This window comes from Nicotiana tomentosiformis, chromosome 4 (genome assembly GCF_000390325.3).
Source record: "Nicotiana tomentosiformis chromosome 4, ASM39032v3, whole genome shotgun sequence".
NCBI classification, from domain to species: Eukaryota; Viridiplantae; Streptophyta; class Magnoliopsida; order Solanales; family Solanaceae; genus Nicotiana; species Nicotiana tomentosiformis.
Genome location: NC_090815.1, coordinates 108796879 through 108807775, shown reverse-complemented (window position 1 = coordinate 108807775; position 10897 = coordinate 108796879).

Sequence of the window (10897 nt, the reverse complement as noted above, 5' to 3'; positions counted from 1 at the left end):
TAAGCTACCCAAATTCTCCGCCTTACGACTCAAGGCATCGGCCACCACATTGGCCTTCCCCGGATGATAGAGAATGGTGATATCATAATCCTTAAGCAACTCTAACCATCTCCGCTGCCGCAAATTAAGATCCTTCTGTTTAAACAGATGCTGTAGACTCCGGTGATCAGTGTAGATTTCACAATGGACACCGTACAAATAATGCCGCCAAATTTTTAAGGCATGCACAATAGCTGCTAACTCAAGATCATGGACCGGATAATTTTTCTCATGTACCTTTAACTGTCGGGACGCGTAGGCAATCACCCTATCATCTTGCATCAACACTGCGCCGAGACCAATACGTGACGCGTCACAATACACAGTATAACATCCTGTACCTATAGGTAATATCAATACTGGGGCTGTAGTCAAAGCTGTCTTGAGCTTTTGGAAGCTTTTCTCACATTCTTCGGTCCATCTGAATGGAGCACTCTTCTGGGTCAATCTGGTCTTAATAGTTGTTCATAATCAATTACAGAATCATCAATTAACTTCATGTTAACGAAAATCTCATTTCAAACTTTCACAATACTGATAACGAGACACGAGGCATGAAGACCTCAAAATTATTTACCCAAATTAACGAGTCACATTTAACGCCACCTAGGCGGGCACCTACCTCGTAGGTTAAAAATTAATAATTACCAGACGAATTTGACAACTATGCACAGAGAATTTCATATAAGAATTTTCAAATAAACCTAACAGGCATGACTCTCTATTAGTACTATAGTACAAGTTAAAATTCACCAGAGAGAACTTAAACACAAGAATTTTCCTCACAAGGATCTCGTCCTTATATAACTTCCACCGCAGCTCGTAGCCCGGTTTAAACATATCAGTTTATATTAAAATGCGAGGATCTCGTCCTCGGTTCTAAATCACAAGTAATATGCACATTGTGCCAATTGAAAATTTCCATTTTCTCCTTTTAAATAATTTCGGTTACACCAAATCACAACACATAATGAACCCCATACCGGTAAGGCATATAATTCACAATTTGTAATTAATTATTCGGAATTTACATCAAAATTTACCGAAATGAGTAACAGAAAGCCACATTTAGCCTCGCAGCTCTTATTAGTGACCAACACGAAATGATAGGCGTAGTTATCTCCATAAAATCTCCCAACAGGGGTAAACACATAAGTAAATTATAGAATTATGAAGCTCACTCATAAGTGGAGCACAATAGGAAGACTCGTTTCGATATTGAGAACCGAATCAACTTAAGGAAATTATTCCTTTATATTAAATCGAGGGCGTACCTGTAATGACATCATCTGATGTAGCGACCTCTGCCATACCATAAAATAAATATATCAACGGCTGGGTCTCCACCTCTAGGACGCTTTTTACCTGTCTGTCCTTCACCCCTAACTGGTCGTGTGGGTGGTGTAGTAACTACAATGGGGCACGTAGCCTGAGTGCTTTGATGAAATAAGTCTCTCCCAAGTTTTTGATAATTTTTCTCATGATGTGCCTAGTATCACCGTATTCATAACAACTCCTTTGCGGGTTAGGCTGCTCATATTGAGTCTGGGCCAGATAACTGGAATAACCATTGTAAGAACTCATGTCGGTGGTGCATTAAAAGAACTTACTGGAGCACCCCAAGTAATCCGATGTGCAGACTGGGCTGGATGACTGCCTGAGTCCCCGCCATAATGATTTATACTTGTAGAGTAGAATCTACTGAATCCCCTAAAACCTCGAGACGTCTTGGTCTCCTCAGTTTCCTTTTTCCTTACCCCGAACACGTTCTAATATCTTGGCAATTTGTACAACTAGCAAAAATGAAGTATCAGCTTGTAGCTCCCGAGTCGTACAAAATTTTATGATCATAATTGAGTTCTTTAATGAGTCTATGGACTCGCCCTCTGGGTGTAGGAAGCAAAGTAGGAGTATGACGGGCTAACTTATTGAACTTGATGGCATATTTTAACATCGTCAATGGTGACATGACGCAACCGTTCAAACCCTATGCGCCACGCATTACAGAAAGTCAAAAAAACAAACTCTTTCAAAAGCGTTTCTGAGAACTGAGCCAAGTAGGCGGTGTTGCATTGGCTTGTCTACTCTCTTCATAGGCTTGCCACGAACACCGGTGGAGAATTATATCTCCCAAGGCAAATTTCTTCTTTTGTTATGCTGACTCAACACTGTTGAGCTGACCAATTGCTTAACATACTCTTCGACTCTTCTTTGGGGTAATCCTTACCCCTATTTATACACAACGATCACAAAAGTAGAGCTCCATACAGACAAATCTTGTCACGAACCACATAGTCCAGACTCTCGTCAACAAGTGTACTTACTCCGAAGCACCCTAAAATCCGCAACAGCGACGTCCACGCTGAGTAGACCTTCTATAAATTTAGAGTTCTTTCTATAATGGTATTGAAGTATAGGATTATTAAGGAGGCGGACATACCGCAAGTCCCAACCTTATCCTCTACAAAATCTCAGGTTTTAAACATATGTAAATTTTAGGGAACCTTTCAGTACCACATATATACATTTTAGGCCAAAACTGATATAATACATGACCCCGCAATCCACCCATTGGTAGTGGACGGCGTGAAGTCATAGGCCACAACGTTCGATGATCCACAATAATAACCTTCACAACTCGTATAAATCAACCAGACGCCAATGTCCGTTGCACCCCGCATATGATTCACTAGGTGATCTCTCAATACGCCCACATCTTCAGTCGGAACCACACGTTAAGGCAATGTTTGAGCATCTCTGGCTCCCTCGTAGTCCATCTGCGGCATCACGAACCGTCGACGCACAACTGATATTGAGTGCGCAATGTCATATACGAGTGGATACAAAGGAATATGAGATATATGTTTCAAGCTAAATCAATGCCGCACGATAAGGAATCAAAAAAGTGAATATTTTCCTAACAGTTCCATAGCCTCCCGAAGATAAGTACAGACGTCTCCGTACCGATCCACAAGACTCTACTAAACCTGCTTGTGACTCATAACACCTATGAACCTAGTGCTCTGATACCAACTTGTCACGACCCCAAATTCCCTCCGTAGGATGTCGTGATGGCACCTAGTCTCTAAGACTAGGTAAGCCTATCAATGCGGAATAATAATAAATATCTGAAATAAATAAACTACAATTCAAACAATTTCAACTCCCAAAACCCGGTAGAAATAAGTCACAAGCTTCTAAGAATTTATTCTCAATGTCTCTATATGTCAAGGTCTAGATAAAATATAAGGAAGCAACATAAAATGATAGAAGGGGACTCCGGAGTCTGCGGACGCTGGCAGATATACCTCGAAGTCTCCGTGCGCAGGTAACTCAATGACGTCTAGGCTGGTAAAATATACCTGGATCTGCACAAAAAGATGTGCAGAAGCGTAGTATGAGTACACCACAGCGGTACCCAGTAAGTGCCAAGCCTAACCTCGGTAGAGTAGTGACGAGGTCAGGTGAGGCCCTACTGCAATATAATAATGGCATGGTAAAATGTTTATCAATGTAGTAAAATAAAATGACATTGAAAATGAATCAAATAGTATGTCACATTTAATAACACCAAATAATTGCAAATAATATCTCGTGGAAATCAAAATAGAATTTCCTTCAACTTTATGAAAATCACAATAATAATCAAAGGCAACTACGACCATAAATCAATATCAACAAGGGCACTCCCGAGGTACCGCCTCGTAGTCCCAAATCATAAATAAATTCACAATATCTCATTTCCTTATATCACCGCGGGAGCCTTCACAATTTATTTAAAGAAAACATTTTTCTCGAAATAGCATCCCGCGTTTTAGCCACCCTTATCACACCGCATGACTTCTAGTAGTTCCCCTACTAGCCACGCGTATCAAGCCACCCTTATCTCATCGCATGCGTTTCAACACCCAGACCTTATACCACCGCATGCGTATCAATATCACAATATATCATAATTTGCACCTCAAGTGCTCAAATAATTTAACTTGCCAAAATAATTCAACAACAATATTTTTCCACAATAAAGAGCTCACGGCTCATGCCAAAATAAATCATCAATAATAGTTTTCCACAATAAAGAGCTCACGGCTCATGCCAAAATAAATCATCAATAATAGTTTTCCACAATAAAGAGCTCACAGCTCATGTCAAAATAATTCATCAATAATATTCTTCCACAATAAAGAGCTCACGGCTCCCTCACAATGAGTATAAAAATATTCAGGAGTAAATAATTTAGGAAAATAATATTTTAAAATCTTTACTACGTTGCTTCAATATCAAGTTTAAAAATGTCAAATACTTCATATTAATAATATTTAATTTAAAGAAAATCAACCTTCAAATAATGCACAGAATAAAAGAACCAAGTTTCAACTAAACAGGTAAAACAATTAGTAAGAAAAGATCAAACAAATTTGAAGTATATATCTCACATCAATGATGAAGAATATAACAAGATAAAATAATTTAATAAATGCGCAACAGTGATCTACACAATTTAAAAATATAATCTTTCGCAAATTAACCCGTGTACACACTCGTCACCTCGTGCACACGACTTTCAACACATTTTAATAATCACATCAATACCAATTCTAGGGGATATTTCCCCCACACAAGGTTAGACAAGTCACTTACCTCGACTTGCTTCAATTTAACCAAGTATTATGCTTTTTCCTCGAATTTCTGACTCCGATCGACTCGTATCTAGTCATAATTAATTAGATACAGTCAACAAAAATTATAGTAATCACTTTCATAAGAAAATATTACATTTTCATTAAAATTCGAAATTAGCTCAAAATTTGCCCGTGGGGCCCACATCTCGGAATCCGACGAAACTTATAAAATCCGACAACCCATTCAATTACGAGTCCACCCCTACCAATTTTACCAAAATCCGATAACAACTCGACCTCCAAATCTTAAATTTTTGTTTTTGGAAGATTTTACAAAAATCTTGATTTTTCTTCCATAAATTCACGGATTCATGATATAAATGAGTATGGAATTATGAAATATAATCAATATAGGATAAGGAACACTTACCCCAATGTTTTCCCGTGAAAATCGCCCAAAAATCGCCCAAGAACCGTGCTCCAAAAATCCAAAACGAAATGAATGAAATGAGCATTTTTGGTCCTTAAGTTTCTGCCAATCCGTCACTAAAAGTCCATTTTTCGTCACTAAAAGTCCATCAGAAATAGCTCTACCAGTCTTACTTCAATTGATCATAACTTTATGTACAAATGTCCAAATGATAAATGATTTACCTTTCTGGAAACTAGAATCCACCGACTACAACTTTCATGTTTTGCAATTATTCTGATTCCTTATGCATTGCGAGATATAGGCTCCCAAAGTCGGCTGCATGCATCAGAATTTCTGGCGAAATTTCTGGCGAAACTGCTCTACCAGCCTTCATTCAATCCATCATAACTTTCTGTACAAATGTCCAAATAATGCATAGTTTAACTTTCTGGAACCTATAATCATACGACTACAACTTTTATGTTTTGCACAGTTTCTGATTCCTTATGAATTACGAGATATAAGCTCCCAAAGTCAGCTGCATGTATCAGAATTTCTGGCGAAATTTCTGGCGAAACTGCTCTACCAGCCTTCATTCAATCCGTCATAACTTTCTGTACAAATATTCAAATAATGCATAGTTTAACTTTCTGGAACCTATAATCATACGACTACAACTCTCATGTTTTGCACATTTTCTGATTCCTTATGAATTGCGATATATAAGCTTTCAAAATCAGCTCTGCGATTGCACCAGTTGCTGTCCAAAAACAGCTTCTGCAGCAGAAAAATTCCAGCAGTTCCTTTTTGTCCGAAATCCATTCCGTTAACCTTCCGAAATCCACCCGAGGCCCTCGCGACCTTAACCAAATATACCAACATATCCCAAAATACAATATGAACTTAGTTAAGGCTTCAAACCATGCCAAACAATGACGAAATTACGAATCGCGCATCGAATCGAATTATGAGTTTTCAATTCTTCCAACTTCTATATTTTGCGCCGAAACATATCAAATCAATTCCGATTGACCTCAAATTTTGCACACAAGTCATAAATGACATAACTGAGTTATGAAAATTTTCAGAATCGGATTTCGACCCCGATATCAAAAAGTCAACCCCTCGGTCAAACTTCTCAAAAATTTAACTTTCGGCATTTCAAGCCTAATTCTACTACGGACTTCCAAATAAAATTTCGATCATGCTCCTAAGTCCAAAATCACCATACGGAGCTGTTGGAATCATCAAAATTCTATTCCGGGGTCATTTGCACATAATTTGACATCCGGTCACTATTTGAACTTAAACTTTTAATTTTTTATCAAAATTCCATATCTCGGGCTAGGGACCTCAGAATTTGATTCCGGGCATACGCCTAAGTCCCAAATCACGATACGGACCTACCAAAATTATCAAAATACTGATCTGATTCCGTTTGCTCAAAATGTTGACCAAAGTCAACTTAGTTGAGTTTAACGCTCTAATTTATATTTTAATTCATTTTTCACCTGAAAACTTTCCGAAATATTTTTACGGACTGCACGCTCAAATCGAGTAATGGCAAATAGTGCTTAGATCACATAATTAATCATTAAATTTAAAGATGATATTTTGGGTCATCACATTAATTTTGTCTTACTTTATTTTTTTTTTCTTTAATTGCTTGTAGTATTTGGCTCTATTCAATAAAAATGCAAAAATGAATAAAAAAGGATCGGGTAGTGGGTTGGCTGAAAGTTTAGTTTCTACTAGGCCCAACGTAAGTGACATAGGTCAGCTGGTCCAATTCCTTTAAAAAAACAAAAGTTGACTAAGTTCTTGCATCCTAATTTATTGAAGTAGTTTTAAAAACAATCAGTTCTTTTTAAATTATTATTAAAATAACTTAATAATTTTCTTTCTTAATAATTTCAGATATTGATCATGTGTTCTTACATGATCCTTGGTTAATTTTAATAATAAAATGGTCATGTGTGCACCTCCTCTCCTTGACTCTTTCAATATTAATTGTATTTAAACCATGTGTACCGACACGTTCTTTGTTTTAGTACATATAATCAAATAAGGACCTTGTGTGCTTGCACGCTCCTAGGCCAAAATTATTAATTATTAAGCGGTACTAGACAATAGTAACTTAAGGTAAATAATACACACTTTATCCAAAAATAATTCAAGCCAATTTTTAGTCAATAAAAGCGACCGTGCTAGAACCACGGGATTCGAAAAATGCCTTACACCTTCTCCCCGGTCAACAGAATTCCTTATCCGGACTTTATTTTCGCAGACCAATAATAATAGAGTCAAATCTTCATTTGATTAGGGATTCAAATAAAAGGTGACTTGGAACACCAACAAAATCAATTCCAAGTGGCGACTCTGTAAATAAAATAATCCCTACTCAATTTTGTCACTTTAATTGGAAAAATCCTTTAATCCACATTATATTATTTTACGGGTAGAAAAGGGAGTGTGACACATGAAACTGTGTAGTTGAATAATCTGTTGATATCCGTACATTCTCTACATGTTAGAGAAAAATTGAGCTAAGACTCGGATTAAAAATCATGCTTAGACATATGTTGTTATTATTGATACCCACTGGGGTCATTTCTGTGGTTGAATTACATGTTCAAATTGTAATTTCACACTCAGTCATGTTCATTCATTTCATATCATATCTCAGTCATTGTTGCTATTTATTGATATATCATATTATCATATCATAAAATGCGCAGTGTGTTTTATTGTTATATGCCATGATTGGCTTGATATAGCGCTTGGGCTGAAGGAGCCCCTCCGGAGTCTGTACATACCCCCAGTGAGCACAGGTACCTACAGAGTGTGAGTGCTGAGTGATTGAGAGGAATGAGTGACTGAGAGGAAAGAGTGACTGTGAGGTTGGAGTGAATGGGAGGACTAGGTGGCTGTTACTCTGAGAGGATGCATTGATTCCATTATTGTTGCATTTCAGTTGTCATATACATATCACTGTTTTTGGAAAACTCTGAAAGACATTATTTCTGTTTCAGTAAAATTTGATATGAAATTACTATAGAGTTTTAAATGTTGAACTTGAAAGTATGCCTACCTTTTCATGTTGAAAAGTACTTTATTTGGACTTAGCTGTGAAGCTCATTACTACTTTCAGCTCCTTATTTATTATTGTTACTTGCTGAGTTGGTTGTACTCATACTACACCCTACACTTCGTGTGCAGAACCAGGTGATCCCGTACACAGTGGGTGTTGATTCTTTCACATAGTTAATTTTTCGGAGATTCAGAGGTAGTTGCCATGTTTCGCAGACCTTGTCTCTCCTTCCCTATCCTTTTGTTTATTGTATTTGGTCATAGATTATTATAGGCCATATTTTCCAGACTTGAAATGTATAGATGTTCATGTACTCAGTGACACCAGGTTTTGGGAGTGTTTGGATCGGTATTTGCGAGATTTCTGGTATTGTATTTAAATATTATATTTTCAAACTTAAATAAAATCGTGGGTTAATGATGTTGCCGGCTTGCCTAGTATTGAGATAGGCGCCATCACGACAGGTTAAGATTTTGGGTCGTGACATTTACCCAGTGCGCACAAAGTGCTCACCACAGAGTGCTCACCCGAAGGACAGAGGCTATGGCAGAGATTGTAGCGACTGCGTGTTTTCCCTCTTACCAAAAAAAAAGGCCAAATACCTATTCGGTCCCTTAAACTTGGCTCCAGTTTTCATTTTAACACTTTAACTAAGACCAGTACCTATTGAACACTTAAACTTTATCTTACTTATACCTATTAAACATATTTTTTATAACCCTCAACAGACTTCAAAGCGTGAAGCTACTTGCCATTGACCTAACAAATGACACCAATAAGAAAAAGACAAGCCAGTAGAGAAAAAGAATAGTAAACAATCTAGGAAGGAAAAAAGAGAAAGAGAAATGGGTTTCATTCCATCTGCTTAAACGTTGTGTATTGGGGAGAGTCTTTTATGGAATCTGATTTCTTTCAAGCTCTGCAGCAGATTGATGATATATGAGATTGGTCCATTGACTAAAAAATAAATATCTAAAGACAAAATAATTTGAAGTTCAGTGAAAATTTGCAGAGCTTCATGGTCGAAAAATTCTCCATCGCCGTCTTCTTCGTCAATCTCATACTTCACCAATTTTTTTTGATCCAATTTCTGATCAATTTTAGTTATCTCATCAATTCAACCTTCTGAGTCAACTTGTACTTCATCTCTGAATTTTTAAATCTCCGTGTCATGTAAGGAGGGAAGGAAAAGGATCGAGGGTGGTGGTGGCAGTGATGGGTAGGGAGGAGGAAGAAAGGGAAGGGTGGAGGGTGGAGGGTGGTGTGCGGAGAAAGAAGAACGAAGGAAAATGGTCGCACCAATGGCAGAGGAGCAGCAGTAATGGAATTAATAAGGTAGTAATATGGTTTCTTTAGAAAAAAGGGGTTTTATTTAAATAAAAAAGAAGGAAAAATATAATTTCAGATCCATTCACGCGCTTAAGAGTGGTGAAATACACATTTTTTTGTCATGTCAGCTATTGTGTTTAATAGGCACAAGTAAGACAAGATTTGAGTGTTCAATAGGTACTGGCTTTAATTAAAGTGTCAAAATGAAAACTGGAGCCAAGTTTAAGGGGCTACATAGGTATTTGGCCAAAAAACAATATATATCTGTATAGTGAGATTTTCATAATAAGTAAACTTCAAGCTATCATTAGAACATACAACAACAACAACAACCCAGTATAATCTCACTAGTGAGATCTGTGGAGGGTAGTGTGTACGCAGACCTTACCCCTACCCTAGGGTAGAGAGGCTGTTTCCAATAGACCCTCGGCTTCTTTCCTCCAAGAACTCCTCACCTTGCTCTTGGGGTGACTCGAACTCACAACCTCTTGGTTAGAAGTGGACGGTGCTCACCATTAGTGCAACCCACGTACGAAAGATATCTATATACTTTAAATGAAAAATGAATGTCATTTCATTTTCAGAAAGATTTTGAGGATGAGTTCTCTTTTCTGGTGCATGCAGATTAATCTCTACCAATGTCTTTATCGAGAAGATAGACTAAAACAATGGAGTATTTAACATCAATAATCAGCACCAACATGTAAATAGAATAGTAGTGAAACAAAGCATATGTGAAATCTGAATTCACGGCGTTAAAGACAAATCATGATTTGAAGATCCTTTCCCGTGCATAGCCCATCACTCGAAAGTCGAAACTGCATTTAAAAAAGTACAATTGCAGAAATTAAGCAGGAGTGGAACAATGCATCGTATTGAAAAAAACCTTTAAGGAAAAAAACCAAAACAATAATACTTTTTCTTTGTAAATAAATTCTGAGTCTCACCGGAAAATATTGCTCAAGGGAGTTCCCTTTCCCATTCAAAATGTTTGGGGATATCCTTTTCCAACCCTTAAAGATTAAGGGGGTAAGATAGAATTTACTCTTTTAAGAATATCAAACAGTTTCTTTAGAAAGGAAAATAAAAGAAAGGAAAATAAAGAGGCAAAATTGGTAAGAAGACAAAAAGTACAAAATGTTTATCGTCATTTTTCATGTAGGAAAAGAAACTTACCTTCTATGTGTTTGTATTTTTCTTTAAATATTTTTGGTTCTTATTAGGAAAAAGATATTTAACATAAATATAAGATTTTAGTTGATTTAGAACTCCTAAATATTAGGGAATAAGAAAATATTTAATTATTAAAATTTTACTTGATATTAAAGTCTTAAATATTAGGAAAATAACTAAATTACAATTTTGTCCATCATAAAACTTATTTTTAAAAGGCAAAAAAGGTGA